Source organism: Acinonyx jubatus, chromosome D2 (genome assembly GCF_027475565.1).
Source record: "Acinonyx jubatus isolate Ajub_Pintada_27869175 chromosome D2, VMU_Ajub_asm_v1.0, whole genome shotgun sequence".
In the NCBI taxonomy this organism is placed as follows: domain Eukaryota; kingdom Metazoa; phylum Chordata; class Mammalia; order Carnivora; family Felidae; genus Acinonyx; species Acinonyx jubatus.
The window spans coordinates 55,655,777-55,680,033 of record NC_069393.1 but is presented as its reverse complement, the minus strand read 5'-3'; the positions used below and the strand labels follow the sequence as shown (position 1 = coordinate 55,680,033).

Below are 24,257 nucleotides of genomic sequence, written 5' to 3'. Positions count from 1 at the left end.
GATAAGAAAATGAACTCAGAATGATAATATGAACCAAAGTCGTAACCTATTAAGTGGTGGAGCCTGAATTCAAACTTTGATTTGACTCCAAAGCTTAGGTTATTTCCACAATACCATATAGTTTCTCAACAGCATGCCTTAGGGACATACGACAATCAACAAAATGTTCTTACTCAGAACTATTCAGCACAGACATTACTGAGCATATCCACTAAGTACACTTAGATGCTAAAGCTGAGAATGAGTTTACCTTCCAAAACTTCTTTAAGCAAAACAGCAAAGATTCTTGTTAAGAACACAAGCATTTAAGACAAAGGAAAAAATAATACATTATAGCATACAAAGTAATTTTTAATGGAAATGACTATTGTCATAGCTTTGTATAAAAGTCTATAGTGAAAAAATAGTTATCTTGCAGATTCATAACTGGAAGAATGAAATTACCAGGGCAGAGCCAGAGGATACCACATTAAAACAGAGTAAAGGAAACATTTCCTAAAAATCTGAGTCTGCAGGTATCATGTAGTCAAAATTCATTTGTAGGAAATAAAAATAAATATTTTCAATTCTTAACCCTAAGATTTTGCTTTGACCAACAGGTCAATTTTCTCTATTAGACTATCCTTCTTGGTTTCTCTCAACTCTCACTCCTTGCAAATGTGTACACCAATGTCACTAAGAGTTTTACCTTAATAAAAAATGAGGTCACCAAGCTCTCTGGAACCTACCCACTAAGCTAACTAACTTTTGGAGTCAAACAGTGTGACTTAAAAAAAAAAACAACAAGGCAGGAATGAGGGGAAGGACCAAAAAATGGCTCTATAAAACTATGTCCTAGTCAATAGTCAATAACTAAGTCATAAACACAGATAATTGTTCTACTACAAGCTACAATGTGCAGACAGAAAACAGCATCCTTACTGCAGGTTACAAATGAAGCACCAAAGCACATCCCAAACAACAATCTTTTCACAATAGCATTTTAGAAACCTCTAAAAGTGAAAAATAGCCTAATATAATCTTTATATAAAATACAATTGCTAAGAAACACACTGCTGAATGAGAACTTCTATTTACAGTATTTTGGGGAAAAAAAAGAATCTCAAGAAAATACATTATCTAAATTATCATTTTTTGATCATCATAGTCAACAATTACAAAAGTAACAAAGCAATGAGCACTTACTCTATGCACTACTAAGTTTCTTATATTAACATCTCATTTAATCCTTATGAACACCTTGCAAGATAAATGTTATTGTATCTATCCTAGAAACGAGTAATCAGGCTCAGGGGGGTCAACTAATTTGCCAAAAGTCATAAAGTAAGTCACAACACCAGGATTTGAACGCAATGTGTTCAACTTTGTACATTGGACTAATTCACTGTACCGCCATCCTGTTTTTCTGAACCACATTTAAGCATTTTCCAACCGATGATATCAGTATAAATACAAGTTAGGATTACCTTATTACTACACCTCCAAACCCTTATATTGATTGTAAAATCCCATTCTCTACAAGGGGAAAAATAAGACAAAAAAGCTACCTGCTTAGAGTCTCAGATCTTAACTGCCAGAACACTGGAATATGGGCTATTTATATTCTGAATTCTAACTATGAGGAAACAGACCTCTAGCATACATACCTAGGACAGATGAAGATGACCCCAGTATTTCAGCTACTGTGCACACAAGGTCAGTGGAACTGTGTTAGAATTAGAGCTAGACTTAGCACCAGAAGTATCTTAAAGGGGGTAAAAAAAAAAAATACAAGACCTGCTGGAGACAGGCATCAGTTTAGCACAACTGATGAACAGAAAGTGCTGAGATCCTTGTACTTTTGTGGTGATGGAAGGTTATAACTGAGCAAAATGGGTTGACAGGCGAGTGTGTTGGGGGTAGGGAAGTGTCCTAACTCTGGGAGACCTTAATTTGCACATGAAGTTTAAAACGGACTCCACAGGTGACAGGGCCTTCAAGTCACCTCTTCAAGAGGTACATGGCTTAACGTTTGCACGGCTTGTATTCGTTTCCAAAGTCACTTCCCCTTATTTATTAAATCATTTGCTTTTCACAAAGAGCATGGTCATGTTTATAATCGAGTTTCAAAGACATGAACGTGGTTTTAAAATTCAACTGACCTAGACTGGAGACAGGAGGATAAAGTTATATCTGATACATGCTTTCTCCCACGTATCACATATTATCCGCTGACGCCCACAACACTGGAAGGCAGGCAGGCCAAAGACTAGTAGCCCCATTTTTCAGATCTAGAAACCGAGGCTGCGGAAAACGGGTTACAAAAGATCACAAGTCCAGCAAGTGACAGACCTGAGACTCGTCTCAGGACATTAGTCTCCAAACCCTGTGCTTCTTTCCTTTCTCAACTGTGAGAGGCGGCTTTATTGAGTAAAGAAAACTTTTAATAATCGGACTTGGGGGTTTCCGAGGGCCGCCCAACAAACCAGGAAGTACATCCTCCCGTTCAGACAGCTCACTCCCAGCTCATGCCCATAGCCCGGGGCTCCTGGACAGCCGAGCGGACTCCCTCAAAATGCTCGCAGCCCGGACATCGCCAGCAGCCCCGGGGTCTTCTCGGGGCGGCCTCTGAGGCCCACAGCCCCGTTGACCCCTGGGGGGATCGCCACGGACCCGCTCAGTACCTGTTGAAACCCGGGAAAGCAATGTCCTCTCCGCAGAGAGTATTTGGGAAGAGGCCCCAAAGCGGGCGCTCAGCCTCTAGGACAGCAAAAGGGCCTCGGGAGGATCCCTGCAACCCAGGGCCCGCAGGGGTCGAAGGGCGGCAGCTTCCCAGTAACCTCCGCCCCAGACGGAGACCCGCCCCGTGAGTCACGTGAGGGGAAAAAATACCGGTAACTAACAAAAAGAGAAAGGAAGTCTTGTCCAAAGTGTGTGGGGAGAAGTGGAGCGACCAGCCCCAGCTAAGGGTGTAGAGGCAGGAAAGGACAGGGACGTGGGGCTACTCGTTACCGGGCGTGCCGTCGCTCTCCGTTCCGCCACCTCCTCGAAGCTCTTGCTCTTCCGCTCGCGCCGCTGGGGCGCGCGCCAGGCCTCGACTCCTCCCCCCACCCGCGCCGCGGGGCCTTCTGGGGGCTGTAGTCCCTCCAGGCCGGGGCTGCGTAGGCTGCCTCCCGGTCACGTGGGGGGAGGGCTGGCAGAGCTGCAAGGGGGAGAAGGGGTTTGCGCTTCCGTCTGCTCAACCCTCTGGGCTTCGCTTTAGCTGTAAACGTGCTCAGACGTCCTCCCGTCCCGCTCTTACACCATCCCGCCTTTTCCGTTAACGGCCAAGTTTTTTTGAAAAAGGCAATATAATCCATCGTCTCCACTTCCTCCTTCGTGCTCTGCCCTGCAGGTTCTGCTCCCGAAGAAAATGGCAATGTGGCCATCATTATCTTAATTGCCAAACTCACGTGAGGAATTTCCAGGTCTTCTAACTTAACCTTTAGACGCCATTTGAGGCTGTTGGACATTCTTTATCATTTATTTTCTATGTCACTCTCTGGATTTTCTTTCTTCCTCTCACGCCATCCTTCTCAGTCTCCTTCAAGAATTCTTTTTCTAACCCATCTCTTAACTATTAGTAGTGTTCTCCAGAGTTCCTGGCAATGAAGTGAAAGGTGCGGGCCGAGAAACCTGAGCTTCCTTCCCAACGTCATAAACAACCCCTTTTCATCCATGTCCCACAGGCATCTCAAATGTAGCAATTTGTAAAGCAAACCACCCATCCCCTATTGACTAATATTCACTCCAACTTCCAACCTACATTTCTCCTTCTCTTGCTTCCTCTTCCACTCATGCTCACACAGTCACCAAATTTTGTAGAGTCTATCTCCCAAGTATCTCTTGACTCTGCTCTCTCCTCACGACCACTGCCAGGGATTTAACTCAGACCTGCATTATTTCTTGCATTGGCTTCCTTACTGGTCTCAGCACCTCAGCACCTCTAGTCCTCCCTACTGCTATCTGGCCCAGTTATGCAAATAGCAAATTTAATCATGTCACACTTTTGGTAATATCCCCTAGAGGATCCACTTGATTGAATTTGGGAAGAGGTAGGGAGGTGAATCCCTTCCGTAGCTTTTATAAAAGGAGAATGCCAGCCACACTACTCCCCGCCCTCCCTATCCTGTATTGTGGTTGGGAGGTTCAAAGAAAGCAGACTTATAACAGATCTTATTTTAGGGTAGATGCGCATAGGCAAACTTCAAAGGTTCCCCAGGTGATTGAATCACTTAACAAGGGTGTTTTTTATTGACTACACCAGGCATAGTTCTGGGTACTGAGAAAATACTAGTAAATAAGACAGTCCCTGCCCTTGTGGAGTTTACATTCTCTTGGAAGAGACAGATTTTAATCAAATGATTACATACCAAAAACAAAACCAACAATAATAACAACAAAAAACACAATTACCAGCTGCGATAAGAATTGTACAGGAAAAACAATCAGTCCTTTTCCCTTTCTTTCTGACACCTGCTCCAGCCCAGGGTGGGAATCCTCAGCCTATCAAACAAAACCTGTCAGGAGCTAATCTCCTTCCATTCCCTCCCACATACATCTAGATTTACCAGACTGCCTGATCACACTTGCTCGCTCACCTTTGCAAAAGCTGTCCCTCTGTTTGGAAAACCCTTTCCCTTCTCCCTGTGCTAACTTCTACCCTGTCTAATTCTCCTCTGTTGGACTAACAGCAAACCCAACAGAACACCAGCCACATGGAAGGATTTTCTGAGGATTGAACGGAGTCAGCTGATAACTCTTAGGCAAACAGGGGAGCCAGGAACAGTTGAATGTGGGCTACTGGGAGCAGGGCTATGTTAGCCAATTTAGAGGCACAGGGCCTGAGCCAACACCCATCCTTCAAAACACAGATCACGTGTCACCTCTTCCAGGAAGTGTTTGCCGAGTTCCTGGGTATTCATTGCATCCATGCCAACCTCTCTTCCAGTGAAACACTACACCCAGATCACACCAGGTTTGAAGAGCCATCTGTTAAATATTCCAGAATTTTCCAAGTCAGTTTCTAAAGCATTGGAAGCTTGAAATCAGCAGTGATGGGAGTATTTACACCACCATGGAAATAAGCAAATGACAAATGAGGGCCTTTGGGTTTTGTTTTGTTTTGTTTTCCTTTTTGGAGAGCCGGTTTGCCAGCACATCACTGCCTTTATCATCTCATGCATCTCTACATTGTATCGTGGTGATTACTCCCCTATTACATGAATCCCTTGTAACAGCTTCACTTAGCAAATTTTTATTGTTATTTATTACTATGCACCAGAAACTAGCAAGATGCTGAAGGGATGGGTATACAGTGGAGAACAAAAAAGCCTGGTCCCCACTGTGAAGAAGCCTGCAATCTAGCAGATTAGACAGAAAATAAACAAAGACCTCTACATTTACAAATTGAGCTGGGCTGCTTTGTGACAAAACATCCTGGCAATGAATGGTAGTGGACAGAGAATACTACACTACTTTAACAAGGTGGTCCAGGGACGCCTCTCTGAGGAGACGATCTTTCTACTGGGCACCAAAGGGTTAGAAAGAGATGGTCAAGGGGAAAAGTGTTCCAACCAAAGGAATCAGGCTATACACAAGAGAGGTAGGCTGTTTGAAGGACAGAATGGTCAGTTTTACTGGGATGGTGTAATGATTAATTGTATTTGTCAACTTGACTGGGCCACAGGGTGCCTAGATTAAACATTATTTCCGGTTGTGTCTTCAAGGATGTTTCTGGTGAGATTAGCATTTGTTGGACTCAGTAGATTATTCCCTTCTTCAGTGTGGTCAGGCATCATCCCATCTACTAAATCCCTGAATAAAACAAAAATCTGGGGAAGGGAGGATTCATTCCCTCCTTGCCTGTCCGTTGAACTGAGGCCTTGGTCAGTTGGTCTTCACCTGCCCTTGGACTGGGATTCACACCATTAGCTCCCCTGGTTCTCAGGCCTTTGGACTCAGACTAGAATTACACCAGCCGCTTTCCTGGGTCTCCAGCTTGCAGAGGGCAGATTGTGAGACTTCTCAGTCTCTACAATCACAGGAACCAGGTCCTCACAATATAAAAAATACATAAACCTCTTCTATATATACGTATAAGTGTACATATACATAAAAAACATTAGTAGGAGATCTATATCTCCTGTTTACATACACATATTTCCATAAATAGGAAATACAGATACAGATGATAGATAGTTAGATAGATGGATATCCTATTGGTTCCTAATTCTCTGGAGAACCCTGACTAATTGTGGGTTGAGTGATCCAGACTACAAGATGAGGTCATTGGAACCAGGTATGCATAGCCTTGAGGCCACAGTGAGGACCCTGGGTTAAATTATAAACACAAAAAGGTTCAAACAAGGGGATGATATTAGCCGATTCATGTTTTGATACAATCACTCTTCGTTTTGTTTGGAGGCCCACAATAGAAGTGGGAGCCCACTTGTTGCTATAGTCTAGGTGAGAAATCATGAAATGAAATGCTGGCAGTCAAACGAAATGGGTGGATTGGACAGCTATCTTGCAGACTGAGTCAACAGGATTTGCCGATGGATTGAATGTAGGGGACAATGGGCTGGTGAAGAGAAGCGAGGACCCAGGGACAGAGATTGCTCATATTCATCTCCATATCCTCAACCTCTAGAATGGGCCTGGTTCGTAGCAGGTGTTCAATAACCGCGTGTTGAGCAATTTTATCCATTCTACATGCTAAGCTCTGTGCCCTATCAATGTCACATTGCTGTGTACAGGGCCTCTCTAGCCCATATAGTAACTTTGTGAAAATTAGAAAAAAAAAAAAAAAAAAAGGTGCCCCTTCCTACAGGTGCACATAGCCCATCACCAGGGTGTACAAATTGATGAACCTGCAGTATATGTTTCAGCCCCCACTTGCTTTCTCAGCTGGCACCCTTGTGGTATGTGTAGTCTGCACAACCACATACAGCATCTCTGGCTTAACAATCCTGGGAGCTGGTTTTGTGGCATTAAGCCCAGTATTCTTGGACAGAACTTAGGGTGGAGAGAAAGAAAGCTGCCTGCCTGGGGTCACTGGAGCTGCTGCTGTGACTGAGATTCAAACCTTTGCCCTCTGAATCCCTGTGGGCTCTTTAGCCTTGGAGCCACATTGTCTCTCCCAAATCACTCAGCCCATCAATAAAAGGCTAAATTCAAAATGGTGACTTTGCTTCCTTCAGTTTCTCGTGTGTCTCAGTTACTATTGTTAGACTGTTACACGTTTACATAGTATCCAATATGTGCTCAGTGCCTCACAAAATACAATAAAGGAACATGAAACCAAAGGGTCTTGATTTTTTTATGGACAGAATAAATAAGGAATGGCTGGTTTAAAGGGCCCTTAGCTCTTGGATTAAAATGCACTGTGGTATATTGGTTTAAGGTGATACCGTAAACAATACAGAAAAAAAAAATGCCTGTGTGCAAGCTGTTTCTCCTTTGCGCCCAGGACCAGGAGTGGGAGGATACCGGAGCAGCTGGCTTCAGAAATGCAAACTAGGGAGAAGGTCAAGGACCTAAGGAAGAGAAGGAAACACCCGGAGAGGAGAAAAGGATTGTCCCTTTAGTAAATAACAGCACTTAATATATAACAAGTGCTTAACGTGTGCCAGAAGATGTGCTAAGCCCTTTACGTGTCCGATGTGAGTCAAATCTTCACACAACCCGACAAGATACCTTCTATTATTACTGTTAGGCAGGAAGCTAGGCATGAGTGACAGGAGGATGGACCTTAGATGTCCTGATGGCGGGCCCCAACCTAGGGGCAGCCCAAGGACCACCCCATTCCACCCCTCTAGCAGTTGGTTGGGGTTACAGCACCTTGGCAGAGGAAGAGTTAAGTTTGTTGGGCTCCTTGCACTTGTGCAGAAACAGCAGCCTTGTTCTTATTTGACCTCTGTCTCTAGAATAGAAATAATGTTGTGGTTTCCTACACCCTGCAGGTATTTTGAGTGCATCTTGGGAAAGGACATGCACGGTTGGCTAATTATTACATAATCCAGGCCTGTCACTCAGATGTTGCCACCCTAGGACCCACCCTCCCCAAAATATTGATATAAGCCCACACCTCGGAGTTCCTAGGGGCCTCTGTCTCTCCTGACTGGCCCACTCCCCCCTTGAAGTGTACTTGAATAAAACTTGGCTCTGCTTTACCTTCATTTCACTGTCCTGTAATTCTTTCCAGTGGCAGCAAAAAGAACCGAGGCTTCTTTCCTTTTCCATCTAACTCTGGGGAACAGCACCATCATCTTACACTGGAGGAAGCTGAGGCCCAAAGCTATGCAGCTAATATGTGACAAATCTGAGGTTTAAACCAAGACAGTCTGGCTCTTGAGTATGAGCTCTCCACCACTAAATTACACTGCCTCTCATACGGATGTTCCTGATGCCAGGTCCCTCGTGTCAGTAGCATGACCCTCTGAAGTCCTCGGATATCTGGTTCTCAAACCCAGCGATTCCCTGTTGCCTGTCTGCTCAACATTCAGGGCATGGTCATCTCCAGCCGAGCAGTCCATTTGGACAGTTTGAACAAAGCATATGTGAGAAAAATTCTGCTGGGGGTACTGTGAAATGTATCCTCCCAAGATCCTCCCAAGATAATACCATCATTACTCATATGATATGAAAGATAGGAGAGAAAATGTTCTCAGGAGAGAGGGAGTAAATTAGTCTATCCCTTGGAAACGTGGGCCTGATTGGTACCTCCTAACGTCTGAATTCTTTCCTTTGGTGACTTTCAGCCAATAAGTACAGAAGGACCCGAATGTTACTGGGGTTTTGGGTACTTGGATCTTGCCCTCATGACTGGTATCAGTAAATGCTACTACTATCTGGAAATATATGGATATGAAGCATCAAGTGGAGCAAGGATGAGACTTTTTAGGTAAATAGGAGGGCATGGTGTCAACAAACAGCCCCCACTTCATTCATGAAGAAGAGCAGAATAGCAAACACTGATGTGCAGCAGGGACTCCAAACCCCAAAGCCTAAGTTAGGAGCCCAGAAAACTCTCCCTCAACTCTTCAGCTCTGATCGAAGCCACCTTACAAAAGGTACGGATGGCAGCAGTTATTGTTTTGGTTGCCTCTCTAGGCTGTGATGTCACAGCATCTGATGCTATTATCCAACTGTGGCTGTGCCAGCGTGTGCACACACACACACACACACACACACGCACACAACCTCACAATTAGCTTTCTAGCACCAGGGCTATTCTATCTGCCCCCTGATCTCAAGGTTTGTATGGCTAAACTATTCAATGCCATAGTGCCCACTTGGAGGGAAGGGCTTGGTGACAGCATGCTCATTCTGATTTGAGAACAAGTTGACTACTTAGAGCTATAACTGAGGAATAGTCTAGTAAATCTGGCCCTTAGAATTTCTACCGTTATACAATATATAACCTTAGATGATTCACTGTACCTCAGTTTCCTCATCTGCGAAATGGAGACCCAACAAAGCTACTACCTCATTGGGTAGTGAGGATTAAGTCATAAAAGGGATGGGAAATGGTTTGGGCTAAACAAGGAGAGGGGCATACGCGTTACACAAAGTTGTGCTCATAAGAGACAGAGATGAGTAGGGAACAAATAGATTTTTTTAATTTCAAAGCTAATTCTTTTTTCCCTTAAGAGAGTGGTAGAGGCAAAGCATCCCTTCTTCTATTTCCTTCCCAGTCCCAGACTATTTTCCCATTGCCCCATATCACTCAAAAAAACTGTAATTCCTTATTGATAGCACCCAGGACAGTGCCTTACATATATAGTAAAAACTTGATAGTATTTGTTACACAAATAATCTTTTCTATTCAACAACAGAACATCAAGGATTTGGCTAGGCATGTCACAAAGAATTGCATTCTCAGGGATATCCTAGAATTCAAAATCCAATCCTCTATCTAGGGCAGCAGGGCTCAAAACTGGCCCAATTAAGAAGCCCAACTCTGGGCAGACAGAACTTCTTGTTACTCTCCAAACATCCACATTATTTCACACCTCTCTCCCTTTGCCCATGCTGGCCCCTCTGCCGGAAATGCCCATTCTCTCTTCCTCCACCTCCATCAGGATCCAACTCACATCACCTCCACAAAACTTCTCTGGTCCGAGTCACTTCTGCACCCTCCCCCAGTGAGCTCTCATAGTCCTTGGTCATAATGCTCCCCACCAAATCATAATTAAAGTTTGTCTCTATCCCATGAGAGTGAGTACCTTAATCAAGCACGGTGGATGTCACACGGGTCCCACACTACTTCATTGGATGAACTGGTTTTCTCTGTCCTTTAAGGCTGGGAGTAGAAAGCCAAGGGTAAAACCAGACAAAATCAAGTGACCAACAAATTCAGCTCACACTCCCGTTCCTCGAGAACACTTTAGCTGACAACCTCCTGCCCCCAATTCCTTTACCTCCAGAAATAATCTTGCAAAGCATATGATGAATTGCCTGGGAGTAAGCAGAACTTCTCAAAGAGTAATTCTCCTTAACTAGGTCCCTATTACCCACCCTCAGGCTGGTTTGTCGTAGTTAAAGATTTCTGAAGTGGAATATCCTGGGTTTAAATCCTAACTTTAGCAATTACTAGCTGTGCAACTTTAAGCAAGTTACTTAATCTTTCTGTGCCCCAGTTTGGAGATGCACACAGTGATAATAATAGTAGTGACATCACAGGAGGTGGACAGAGGGTGTGGGAACTAAATGATATGCACCCAGCTTTGGGCACATAAAAAGGGCTCCATAAGCAGTAGCTGGTTTGTAAGCAGTCTAGTCTTAAAGATGACAACCCCATTCTATTTAAACCTTCAGAAGGCTGGGTTTGTTCCAGGACATCCTGGGCAGGGAGGGGGTGTTGGGGCCACTCTGGAGTTCTGTCTGGAGGCTGAGACAACTGGTGTCATCGACCTTTGGTTCTAATCTGGATCCATCACTCATCAACCATGGCCCTAGCCTGAGTAGCTTCACTTCCCAAAGCCTGAGGTCCCCAGTAGGGCCAGCAGTACTGAGCTGTCTCACAAGGGGGTGCTGAAAAGATCAATTCATGTTAGCAAAGTGCTTTGGAAATGTAACATGCTAAATATTAATGGGTCTCTCTGAATGTCGGGAAATGTGCAATCTGAACTCTGCTCAGGGCAAGCTGAAGGTGGGGAGAGCAATTCTGGGCAGCTGATTGCCACATCCTTGGTCTAACTGGGAGGTGGTGCTGAGGAAGGAGTGAGTACAGCGAGCATCTGGAGGCTGGGCAGGGCTGTGGGATGGCAACTCTGGAAGGAAGGATGTTCTGAGGAAGCAACCAATTACAAATAGACAGAAACCTAGGGTACGTTTGGGGCAAACCCAGAAAAGCCTTCGGGCTTTCCTTACAAAAAGCAAACACAAGCTCACTGCTTGCTCTTCTCTCTCTCACTCTCCAGTTTGGGAGAGGACGGCACTGTGAGGACGTCAGCCATCTGAGTTCTTATCGTGCTCTCAACCTCCAAACCCCATGGGTAGGGTGATAAATAGGAGTTTCTTTTTACCTTAGCCAGAACTCTCAATCTGAAATCTTTAGTGGAATCAGACATCAGGCTCTCTCTGCCTGTGCCATCGCCAAACAGCTCTGGCCTTAGGACACTGCTCCACTGTCTCCTCTTCCAGGAAGACTTCTTGGACCCAACCAGGTTGAGCTGAGAGCTCCTCGCTGGGGCTTGGGTATGGCCTGTGCTTCCTCCTACAAGTGCAGCTTACAGTGCAGTGCCCTGACGCTGTCAGAACCCTGCCTACCACCTCTTGCCACCATCATCTCTTACACGCCCATGGCTTCCGGCTGCCTATGGCCACGTATGTGCTCTGCCAGAGGGCAAAGCGAGCCAGAAGGGGGGAGTTAATGGACAAATACTCCAGATTCTCACCCTCAGATGGGATGACACTGAAACAGCTTCTGCACTAGCTCTGAGAAATCCCAAAGTGACTGAGCCCCAATCATTCGCAGCCATAACCTGCTCATCAACACACCCTGTCCTGGCTTCCTTTCCTTCCTTGTCTCAGCTGCTCACTCCTCTCCTGGTACTTCCAGGGATCCCCGCCGGGGACTGCTTCTGGGGCACCCAACTGGGTACACTGCACTTACACCACTCTGTGAGCGTTACCTGTTTGTACCTCTCTTGCTCACTAGACATAAGTGACTTAAGGGAAGAGACTGGTCTGCTTCCTCTTTCTATCCTCAATGTTTTGCACTCTGCCTGGAACAGAAGTGCTCAGTAAATATTTGTTGAGCGAATGAATGAATGAATGAATGGGTCAAGTATTGGGTCAAAGGATAATATTAATAATATTACCTGGTGCTTACTAAGCTCTTCCCTCACTATTCTCAATATGAGGTCAGAAACAAGGAATTCTGTCCCAGGGCTTAGAAGGAAAACAAATACCTGTAATAACTGAACTGACCAGATGTGGCCAAACCTTGCTTACACACCCTCATGGTTAGCTTACATCCCAGGCAGGCTGCTCTGGGAATTTATCACATGGGGTATGACAGCAGCTCCTGCTGTATGTAACAGCAAATGCTTCTTCCTCCTCATGCCAATTCCTCAGGCCTCCTCTCTTTTTTCTGTTCTTCACATTAAAAAAAAAAAAAAACTGGCTGGCTATTTTTCATGAATTTTCTGCAGTGTTGCCTTTCTTCCTCACTTTTTTTACTTTCTCAGTGCTAAAAGAAAGGAAAGAACATGAATCTGTAAGAATAGTATTAAAAAAGCTGAAGCTAGAGAAGGAGCCAGTTGTCCAGGAAAAGCTAAAAGGAGCCAAAAGGACACAATAGCTCTGTTTGGAGGAGAACAGTAAGAAAAGGCTGAACTCACTGGTGGTGGAAAATATGGAATGTACAGGTAACAGAGACGAGGAAGTTGAGCTATTCCTTGTTAGTTTTTTCCCCACCTTTCCAGTATTTATGAAGGTATTCAAACAAACTAGAAATCATATGATGATCAATACAAGAATGTATAGAATCCAAACAGAAAGAAAGCCCCTAAACAATTTACAGCAGGGTCACATCACACAAATTCAACTATTGGCGTTTGGGGAAAGAGAAACAAAGAGAGAGAAAATGAGCAAGCAATTACAATTCAAATAGTCTAGCACATTCTGCCTGTCTTTCCACTCACTGAGATTATGTTCCAGTTTGAACATGAGATGGGAGATAATAAAATAATTGTTGATATTAACTGGAATACTATGTGCCAAGTTGCTGGTCTAAGGACCTTATATACATTAATGAACTTTGTCCCCAGTACAACCCTATGAGGTTATATGAAGTTATAAGCATTATAATTTCATATTATATGAAATGGGATATTCTATTATGCCATTTTACAGATGAAGAAACTAATTCAGGTTGAATAACTTGCCTATAGTCATATAGCAATAAGTAAGTGATGGAACCGGGATTCAAAAAGAGACAGTCTGGCTCGAGCACTCACAAAGGCCTCCTATAGGAAAAGCACAAAACCAGATGAGAGTGATTTGGATATTCCGAGATCCATGTTTTTTCATACTGCAGGGCTCCTAATGCAGACAAACCGATTCCTTGGGTGCACAACTAAAGAATCAGTGATTTGTTGCAATGCCAAGGATATTAAAGGAAACTTCCAATGATATGTCACTTTTAGCTTTCTATGCTGACTTGAGAATGTAACCCTCATGCTGGATGTGAATTCTCTGTGGATGCAATTTGCCTAGGTGCCTAGGCCTAGGTGGAAATCTCCCAGACAGCTGAAAGAATTTGCAGATCTCAGAGCCACAGTTATAATCTTTGAGAAATCCTGAAAAGTAGGACATACCACACTATTTCAAATGAGAAACTATTTGGGCTCATTTTCAAAGAGATTGTACTTGTTTCTAGAAACTGTAATCAAGTACACAGGATGTTAATATCAACTGCTGCTAGTTTTTTAGAGTAAGTTATCAAGAAGGTTAACTCATTCGCTCACTCCACCAATATTTATTTGCTACCTGTTACATGTCAGGCCCTATTTGTTGCACTAGGGAAAAGACAGGAACAAAACAGACCCATGTCTTCCTATAGCTTCTATTCCACTAGGAGATTGTTAATTAATAAATAAACATGGGGCACCTGGGTGGCTCAATCAGGTAAGGGACCAACTCTTGGTTTCAGCTCAGGTCCTGATCTCACAGTTCATGAGTTTGAGCCCTGCGTCAGGCTCTGTGCTGACAATGCAGAGCCTGCTTGGGATTCTCTCTCTGCCCATCCCCACTCATGCTGTCTCTGTCTCTCTCAAAATAAATAAATAAACGTTAACAAATAAATAAACAAACAAACATAATTTCAGGTAGTAATAAATGTTATTCAGGAAATAAGGCAGGGTGGAAGGATGGCGGGAGGTATGTTTTAAATCTCTCAGCACAACTGGCAATGGAACAGAGACTGAACGAAGTGAGGAGACAAGCCACAGGGAGGCCTGAGGGAATGCACACAGCTGAGAGCCCCCTAAGACAGGAACCCGGGGGTTTAAGGGACAGCAAGGAGGTCAGTGTGACCAGAGCAGAAAAGTGGAAGAGGTCACATGGGCAGTGAAAGGTGGCCTGGCGCCCAGCCATGCCGGGTCCTACAGGTCACTGTGAGGACCTCAGCCTGACTTCTGAGCATGACAGGAAGCCATGGATGGTTTTGAGCAGGACAGTAATGCCATCTGATTTGGTTTTTGAAGAGATAACTCTGGCTGTTGTGTAGACACAAGAACAAGGTATCTCTGCTCTCTTTGCTGGAAGTAACATTTCCTTTGTACATCCACAATATTTAGCCCATGCTTGTTAGCCTTGGTTTTTGTGATTTCTGGGTGTGTGTCTTCCCCTACCCCCACAAGAGTGGCATTTCCTTGGAGAGAAAAATCTAAGTTTACTTGTCCTTGTCCTTTGGCCTTGACTGCCCCCCCCACCCCTGGAGCACTCAGGTCCACTGGCACACGTACACCCATGCACACACAATGCCTAGAATATTGCTGAGCAAATGAAACCCTCAATAACTCTGAAAAATGACTAACAGGACAAGGAGGCAGGTTTCAACTGAAAAGGAGGAACTCTTGAACAGAGGAGTCAAAAAAATGGAATGGCCTGCCTTCAAAGATCACAGTTTTCTCTTAGAGAAGATACTCAAGACCTCTGCCGTGTGTAGGGCATGGTGTAGCCTGGCAATTGAATCATCAGATGGGTGATCATGCTTTTTAAGCATCTTCAGAAATCTGAGCTTTTATAATTGTAAGAATAATTGTTAAATCCTGAAAATTAACAGGAGTTGGTCCATGTAAGAGTCTGCATGATTCACCCCAAACAAGTTGTGCTTGGAGACACCTTGATGTGCCTTGTCAACTTCGCGAACTCCTTTTCGTCGATCAAGCCTTTACCTAAATGTCCCTCTGTGCTGGCTTGTATTCTGTGTGTATTCTGGGCACCACAATTTGAGAGGAAAGTAGACAAATTAGGGCATGACCACAGGAGGTTAACCAGAGAGTGAAGGGTCTGAAAACCAAATTCTGTAAGAAACAGCTAGAAGCACTTAGATTTCCTCTAGGGAAAACAAACTAACAACAACAACAAAACAAAACAAAACAAAACAAAACAAAACAAAACAAAACAAAAAAACAACACTAAGGAGGGAGGGAGGAGGTACAGAAGGCACAGACATCTGTAGGTAGTGAAAGGGCTCTCATGTAACAGGGCAGAACCATACTGCGTGCTCTTCATAAGGCAGGCGTAAGGTCAATGGGAAGAATTAAAAGAAGGCAGATTTCTGTCCTGCTTAAAGAAGCCCCTTCTCAACACCTAACCAAGGCCTTTCCTGCAGTAGGAACAGTGTGTTTTAATTGAATGGGAGGTTTAACAGTTCAAGCTATTCAACACCCAAATAGTCTCACAAAGCCTCTAGAGCAGCTTCCAGAGAGCTGTAGCAGGGACACCTACTGATGTTAGACTGAATTAAATCAGGAGAGGTAGAAAGCTTTTGCATTAAGTCCAGCCATGAATGTTTGGCTGTGGCTGCCTGAAACACTAGTGAGAACATTCTGAGTCTACATCTCTGCTCAGCAAGCATGTGGATGTCAATGGGCAATGTCTGCTGTAGAGAAGTAGGGAATGGCAGCAAGAATTCCAGCCATAAGAGCAAAGGGCTCTTTCGACCCTTCAATTGTATGTTCCTCTGTCGCTATATGCTTGTGTATTGGGTCCTCGGTGGCCCGAGTACAAATGCAAGTATGAAATTCAATAAAGTGTCTTCCAGTCTCCCAAATGGGTACACATGGTTGTATTCTGCAAAGTCAGCATGAAGCCCCCATCCATGAGCTCCATGGCTTTCAGATCTGCTCAGAGACCTGGGGCAGGTGGCATTGATTCTGTTTGTTTCCGTAGAAAGAACAGTATTGATCTACCGCACCGTGAAACCTGCTCCTGGGTCGCCTGGTTCCAACAAGCAATTCCCTTGTCTTTGGCAGCCATTTCAAAGTCCCCTAGACACTCTACTTCTATTTGGCTCAGCCTCCAGCTAACAGTCTCCTCGTGCTGGGCACCACCAAGCCGCCCCCAGTTTCGTCAGTACGTAAAACTACTATTTTTCCACCTTCCAACAAAGCCACATCGAACACCTGCCTCTTCAGTGCCAGGAAGGGCACCGAGCACGTGGCGTATGGTTGGCTCCAAACTTCAGTCTCATGTAGATAACAGATAAACAGATAAGTCACCAAGTCTGACGTAGGCAACTCTGGCAAACAAAAGTGAAACTGTGGCTGGGCGATGGCAGAGGAGGGAGGCCATGCTCTGCCAGAGGAGAGGGCTGGGGTGGCCAGCTGCTGCTGGGAGTGCCTTGATGGAGGCTCCGAAGAGGAGGGAGGTGGGTCTAGGAGAATGAGTAAAGAGCTCTCCTAAAGTAATTAGTTCAATGTTACAGTTTGGAAGTCATCTCGAACGACCTGACAAGAGTTCCAAAGATTGGTCAACAAAGTGTGAAATCAGGGCCAGGGCTGGACGTGTTGTGAGGAAGATAAAGTTTGGCATTTCCCTTCCTCCTGGATCCTCTCTGCCTCCAACCTGGACACACTTCTTCAGGCCCAGGAAACCATCCCTTCCTCTACCTCAGCCTACACCAGAAGAGGGCGCTCTGAGGCCTCACGCGATGTTGAAGGTCCCCTTCAAACACAGGGCTTGCCCACTAGGGCTGTGCTTGGGCCCCACCTCAGGTGAATGTTGCCGAACTCCAGAACACTCAGGCTCCCATCAGAACTGATCTTCCCCACCATGTTCCTGGCAGCATTATTCGCAATAACCAAAAAGTAGAAGCAACCAAGAGCACACCAAATGTGGTATAAACACATGGAATATTATATATTCATATAAACATATATAATGTTATAGTGGAATGTTAACAAACCTTAAAAAGGAAGGAAAATCTGACACACGCTACATGAGAGACCCTTGAGGACATATGCTAAGTGAAATAAGTCAATCCCAAAAGGACAAATACTGTACGATTTCCCTTACGTGAGTAGTCAGAGTCATAGAAACAAAGTAGAATGGTGGTTGCCAGGGCTGAGGTGGGGCGGGGGTGGGGGGTGGGGAGGGAGAATAGAAAGTTGTTGTTTAATGTTTACAGAGGTTCAGTTTTGCAAGACAAAAAAGTTCTGGAGATTGGTTACACCACAGTGGGAATGTACCATATTGCTACTGAACTACATGCTTAAAATGGATAATATGGTAAACTTTATGCTTTGTGTATTTTACCGCAATTCAACGTTTTTTAAATTATAAATACAAAATGAAACCAAAAAAGTTGCAAAACTCCCCCAATCTTCCCATGGTGGGATCCTCCAGAACTGAGCACAAGCTTCTGGAGGGAGCTGGCCTCACATCTCACTGTCTCTGATCCTGTGATCTCTGCCAAGAGAGATGCTAGTTCAGCCAACAAACTGATCGTTCAAAATGGACGATAACAGGACAATGTGATACTTCTCCCAGATAGTGCACCGTAACTGGAATCTTCTGGAAATCATTCCTGGAAGCCAAGGGTCATATGGAGCAGAGAACACTTAGGAGCTGCAGTAGTCCTTGCAGAGAGAGGTTTGGGGGACCTCACTGGACTGGAAGCTCTGTGAGAGAAAGCTGGTCTTTTCATCACTGTTGTCAAAATTCAGGAGGAAAAAAAATAGAATTAAAACCAACGAATCACCAAAGTAGTGATTAGTAAAAGTTGGTTGTGCACATACCAAAAAGTCACTTTGCAAACTGGGAGCGCTCAAACCAAAACATGGAATGGGGCTCAGGGGAATTTCATTATAAAGCAGCATATATGGTGAGAAAGCAGTGACTGCTTATTCTTCACAGCGATTAATTATAATATTAGAATTTTCTTACATGATAGGGAGTTGGTCAGTGGTTACCTCACATCAACCTTGGGAAACAGTTTAAATTTTGCCTATAATTTTCAGAGGCATAAGCAAGAAATGACCCAGGTCAAGCTCGTCTTGGAAAATAAACTAAATTAAGCCCAGTTTGTATGACTGAAGTGGTGTTGTCTGCTTAGGGAGTTTTCAAAGCTGGTCTCCATTCAATTTTTATTTTAACATTTCTTCCCTTTTGGTCACGCTCTCAGGCAGCTGACCAACCCGTGGAATGCTGTCCTCGCTTACCACTGCTGATGTAGCCAGGTCGAAAAGTCACACCTTCAGTGTTCCCACTGAGTTGTCAGGACAGAGGGCCACGCAGTCACTGTCTTCATTATTTGTGGTTGTTTTTGATTTCGTCCCGTTCTCTGAATCTGATGGATACCATTTGGCATTTGAGTGGCTGCCGGCAGGCATCTAAAACCCTCACGAGTATATCACGCGCCAGAGAGGTTAAGATGATGACTGTAAGAATAACAGCCAAGGATTGAGAAATTCCCCAGAGTAGAGATTCCCCAAAAGCGCCAAGGTTTAACCAGTTATAGAACGCAAACAGGTTATAATTTTTTTAAGTTATTTACATAAGCACAAAACGATATGCTAGTAAACACGCATCCTCAGGACTACTCAGGACAGCATGAACATGAGGGTGTTTCCTTTCAGGAGGTGCTGTTGTTGGTGACCTTCCAATTAAGTTAGACCTCTACATGATGTGAGCAATCAGGTGACTTAATGAGAGGCATTTCTACAGAAACATAAGAAAAACAAAGGTTAATAGTTTGGGAAAATGATAAATTCAGCTTCTGAGTTTGGATCACAGCCAGTTGAGAAGATGTCTAGATGTCGGGTTCTAAGCATCTTCCGGTGGAGCGAGGGCAGGCAGCGGCAATCCGACAAGTTTTTCTGGTTTGCAGTGTGAATGTCTCTGGTGATCTTTCTGAGTGGCCACGCAGCCACAGGCATGAAAATTGTCCACACGTGAGCTGTTGCAGTGGTTTCCCTGAAGTTTACATCACATTGTCCAGCTTCAGCTTGCATGGCTTTGGAAAAGGGTTTCATAGTGATTCCAAGTCCAAAGAATGGGAGCAGATTGGAAATGTTTGTTTGGAGAGTTCTAGCCAAATATTAGAGGAAACTGGAAGAATTCATAATCCTGTCCAGCTTATAGCTAGAAAACAAAACCTCAAAGACAATTAGCAGCAATCAAATCTGATATCCACAAAGGCACGTTACTGAAACATAATTTTTCTCTCTATAATCATCCCCATTTCTACCAAAGATAGCCATAGTAAGGCTAATTTGTTTGCAAATGAACTCTAGTTTCAATAAATTTGGCCTGATTATTTACTTAAGTGCAGCAAGAATAGTGACTGAACGTAGAGGCCCTTCTAAATCTGCTTTGCTGGAACTTTTCATAGGAAATCTCGGATTGGACTTTCAAAAGCTTCGCAAGGCTTGGAAGCCAAGCCAAGGACTTGTCCAATTGTGTCTTGTAACAAGGAGAATAGATTCTTACTGAAGTTATGCAAATACATATACTGTCATTAAAAAAAGAATATTTAGGGGCGCCTGGGTGGCGCAGTCGGTTAAGCGTCCGACTTCAGCCAGGTCACGATCTCGAGGTCCGGGAGTTCGAGCCCCGCGTCAGGCTCTGGGCTGATGGCTCAGAGCCTGGAGCCTGTTTCCGATTCTGTGTCTCCCTCTCTCTCTGCCCCTCCCCCGTTCATGCTCTGTCTCTCTCTGTCCCAAAAATAAATAAACGCTGAAAAAAAATAAAAAAAATAAAGAATATTTAAAAAGAGTTTCAGAATTCTGGAGGGATCAGAGAAGGAGAAAAACAGAAATGTTTCAACCTTCGTTGCAAAAATACACTTTATCAAATTGCTATAAGGTATAGACAGCTTAAAGAGAGGAGGGAAAATGTCCTTTAAATCGGGAAACACTATATTAAAGAACTAGCATAATACCTGAGGAGGGCACTTGTCGGGATGAGCACTAGGTGTTGTATATAAGCGAGGCACCACAGGACTCTACCCCAAAAACCAAGAGCACACTTTACACACTGTATGTGAGCCAATTTGACAATAAATTATATTTAAAAAAAAAGAACTAGAATGTTTGGAATGAAGTCATAAAAATTATAATCATGTTCATCAGTTCATTCAACGTTATACAATTAACTCTCATTTTTGCCTCATCTTGGGGTCAGCAGCTTTATGAATCAATCTGTTTTCCATAAAAGTTTTAGAAATTCTTACCAAGTTTAGTGTTATGATCTTAAAGTTATCAAAAACCTACGTTTTAGAATACTCCTCAGGGGCTTTTCCATGGATCTTTTTGAACATGAAGCATTTTTGCAGGGACACTTTGCAAAAGCCTCAGAGAAAAGCTGTCTGTATATGGCAAAAGACTTAAAAATGGCCATGGTGAAAGATCTGATGAGAGTTCACATATACACACACACACCAAAAGGATGTAATTGGCAACTAAATTTGGTTGTTTTTGTGATGTACAATATTTTAAGATAGTAGCTGGAATTATGATTAAAAACATTATACTAGGATATGTCAGATTTTTAAGAATTTCATACGAATATAGGGGTGCCTGGGTGGCTCAGTTGGTTAAGCATCCAACTCTTGATTTTGGCTCAGGTAGGTGATGATCTCATGGGTCATGGGATTGAGCCCCACGTTGTGCTCCATGCTGACAGCATAGATCCTGCTTGGGGCTTTCTCTCTCCCTTTCTCTCTGCCCCTCCCCCCATAAATAAAATTTTTAAAAACGCTTAAAATTTTTTTTCATACAAACATATATCTAAAGAAAGTTTGGCATCACTTCCTATTTGACAATGCTTCTCATGCAATTTAACATACACAAAAAGTTACATGGTTGTAAAAAACAGTTCTTTTGACAGAGAAGACTAATTTTTCTTAAGTAATCGAAAACCTGATAAAGACAAAACATAGTCTTTGTTTTCTAGGCAGATGACATTAAAGGTGAACAAACTTTGCTTACAATTTTTTTTTATTAAGAGCAGACAATCGAAAAGTTTGTGATTTTAACAAAGAGAAAATCAATTCTGATTTTTCACCAGTGTACTTTTTTTTTTACAGTTTATTTATTTATTTATTTTGGAGAGATGGAGGGGCAGAGAGAGAGGGGGAGAGAAAGAGGATTTCCCAGCAGGCTCCACACTGTCAGCACAGTGGAGCCTGATGCAGGGCTCAAACTCACCAACTGGGAGATCATGACCTGAGCCGAAATCAAGAGGAGGAGACACCCTGGTGCCCCTACCAGTGTACTTGAGATATTAAAATTCTCCTTTTCTTTTTAACTCAAATCTTTTCCAATCCTATTTGACTACACCTAAAATTCCTTTCTCAATGTTCTTTTTCCATAAACCATCTGTAACTTTCTATATTCATTCAGCTTTTCCCCTGTCTTTTCCCTTCTTATTCTAGAACAAACATTTTACTTTAGGACAAAAGTACTCTGTTTAAAAAAAAAAAAATTCCTATGTCCTCCATATCTTTCCTTACCCAAAACAGAACAAACAAATAAACAAAACATATTCTATTTTCCTTACCTATTTGCCTATATAGTCATTTTCTTTCACCCTTATCTCTAGTGGTTTTAATTACTTATATTATTAGAACTCTTAATTATGAGAACCCTTAGTTCCTAGTGAACACTAAGAAGTAAGCAATTGTGGACTGGCAAATTTATAAATACATCTCATAATCTGTGGGAGTATATTTTCTTCAGAGTAAATTTTTCAATGTGGCACAAAACATGTTTATTAATGGGCCCCAATAGCTTTTGTCTCTATGTAAAAGAAATTTTCAAGCTAAAAGTAGATAAACTTATATTTAGCATTTAATGTTTATCATCTTTGGAAATAATTTAGATATTTAATGAATATTCATTATTTAGTTTAACTTAGTATGAACATTCACTTTATTTACATCCATTTAAATTACTTGTTTTCAACAATTATTCTTTAATTACATATTAAACAGCTAACCATCACCTTAAGTTATTTTTCTTATTGACGAATTTTTTTAGTGTTTATTTATTTTTGAGACAGAGAGAGCACCAAAGAGGGAGGGGCAGAGAGAGGCAGGGGACAGAGGATCTGAAGCGGCCTCTGCACTGACAGCAGGGAGCCTGATGTGGGACTCAAACTCAGGAACTGTAAGTTCACAACCTGAGCCAAAGTCCAAAGTTCAACCGACTGAGCCACCCAGGAGCCCCTTTCTTGTTTGCAAATTTTGAAGACACGCCTGCTTTTATTAAACCAACAAATTCAAACTAGCTTTTATTTATCAAACATCCCAGATTGTGTGAACTTAAAAAACATTTAGGTTTGGGGTATTTGGGTGGCTCAGTCAAAGTATCAGACTCTTGATTTCAGCTCAGGTCACAATCTCATGGGTTGTGAGATCCAGCCCCGTGTTGGGCTCTGCGCTGACAGTGAGGAGCCTGTTAGGGATTCTCTCTCTCCCTCTCTCTGCCCCTCCTTTCTGCTCTCTCTCTCTCTCTACCTCTCTCAAAATAAATAAACTGAAAAAAAATTTTTTTTAGGTTACTTTCTATATTTCTGAGACTATGTTTGATGTATATAAATGCTTGATTTTCTTGAAGTCAATTAAATGGAGCTCTTTACAAATTAATTTTTGCAATACCATCCAGAAGTAGGAAAATATCACATATCTATAATATATATACATGGACATACATCAACATACAAACAGATCTCATAGCTGTTGTTATAAAAATTTTTTAACCATGTCTCAGATAAAAAACTTAAAAGAATAATTATATTCAAATTACATTTCTGGCAGAGGGACTAAGTTAAGGCTATTTATTCCAATGGCCAAAGAGTTTTCACTAAAGATTTTTTACTTGCATGCTGTCAAGACCCACTTAGAGCTGTTTGTGGAGTCATTTAATCTTTTAGAAGCTTCTGCAAACCAATCGAAGAATGCATTTCATTGTCTCTGAGAGGTTTGGAATCTCTCTTTTAAGGATGCCCTTTAAGATAAACTTATCTAAGTTAAAGTTTCTCCAAAGTGGTCACTACAGTTCCAAAAGTTCACCCATTTTCCAAAAAGGCACAAGATTTTGGTTCATAGACCACGTGGAACCCGTCTTTACCTTTAGGTTTCCTAAAATGTCTTAACTATGAAGGGTCCTAGTTTTCAACAGCAGTTCCAAAACACAGAGAGTCACGTGCCCCCACCCTTTTAAACAGAATAGGGTGACTTACCAAGATACTTCCACAAATAAAATCACAATATAGTCCGAGAGCTCCAAACACAAAGAAAGTGGAGCTTGGATCCAAGAGAGACTGACCCTCAAATACTGGGGTCGGCAAGAAAGCAGGGGGCTCGGCGGACTCTGCGGGCACCGGCACCTGTTTGCTCACCGGCCTCCGAGTCATCAGGCGTCTTCTCTGAATTCAACTTCTCACACCATGAAATGTCAAAAGTTCAGAAATAACAGCAGCAATACCGATGACTCACCAAAGTAGTCATTAGTAGAAGTTGAGTGTGCACACACCAAAAAAGGCAGTTTGCAAACTGGGAGCACTCAAGCCAAAACATGCAATGGGGCTCAGAGGTCTATTGTTAGAAAGCACATCTACAGTGAGAAAGCGGTCACTGCTTATTCTTTGCAATGATTGGTTATAATGTTAGAATTTCCTTACATGATAGGGAATTGGTCAGCGGTCACCTCATAACAACCTTGGGAAGCAGCTTCAGTTTTGCTTATAGTTTTCAGAGGCATTACCACGCAATGACC

The 24,257-nt window shown here is 43.0% G+C and overlaps 1 protein-coding gene across 14 annotated transcripts in view; it reads right to left on the bottom strand.

Moving 5' to 3' along the window:
- R3HCC1L (R3H domain and coiled-coil containing 1 like) overlaps positions 1-3,123 on the bottom strand; it is a 103,262-nt gene extending 100,139 nt beyond the window's left edge. For 6 of the 14 annotated variants that reach the window (XR_008292271.1, XM_053207521.1, XM_027062785.2 and 3 more), the window contains exon 1: positions 1,647-2,985. The gene's annotated coding sequence lies outside the window, so the exon portion shown is untranslated. The other 8 variants (XM_053207524.1, XM_053207525.1, XM_015062985.3 and 5 more) reach the window with 5 other exon arrangements.
- Positions 3,124-24,257: the final 21,134 nt, after the last annotated feature.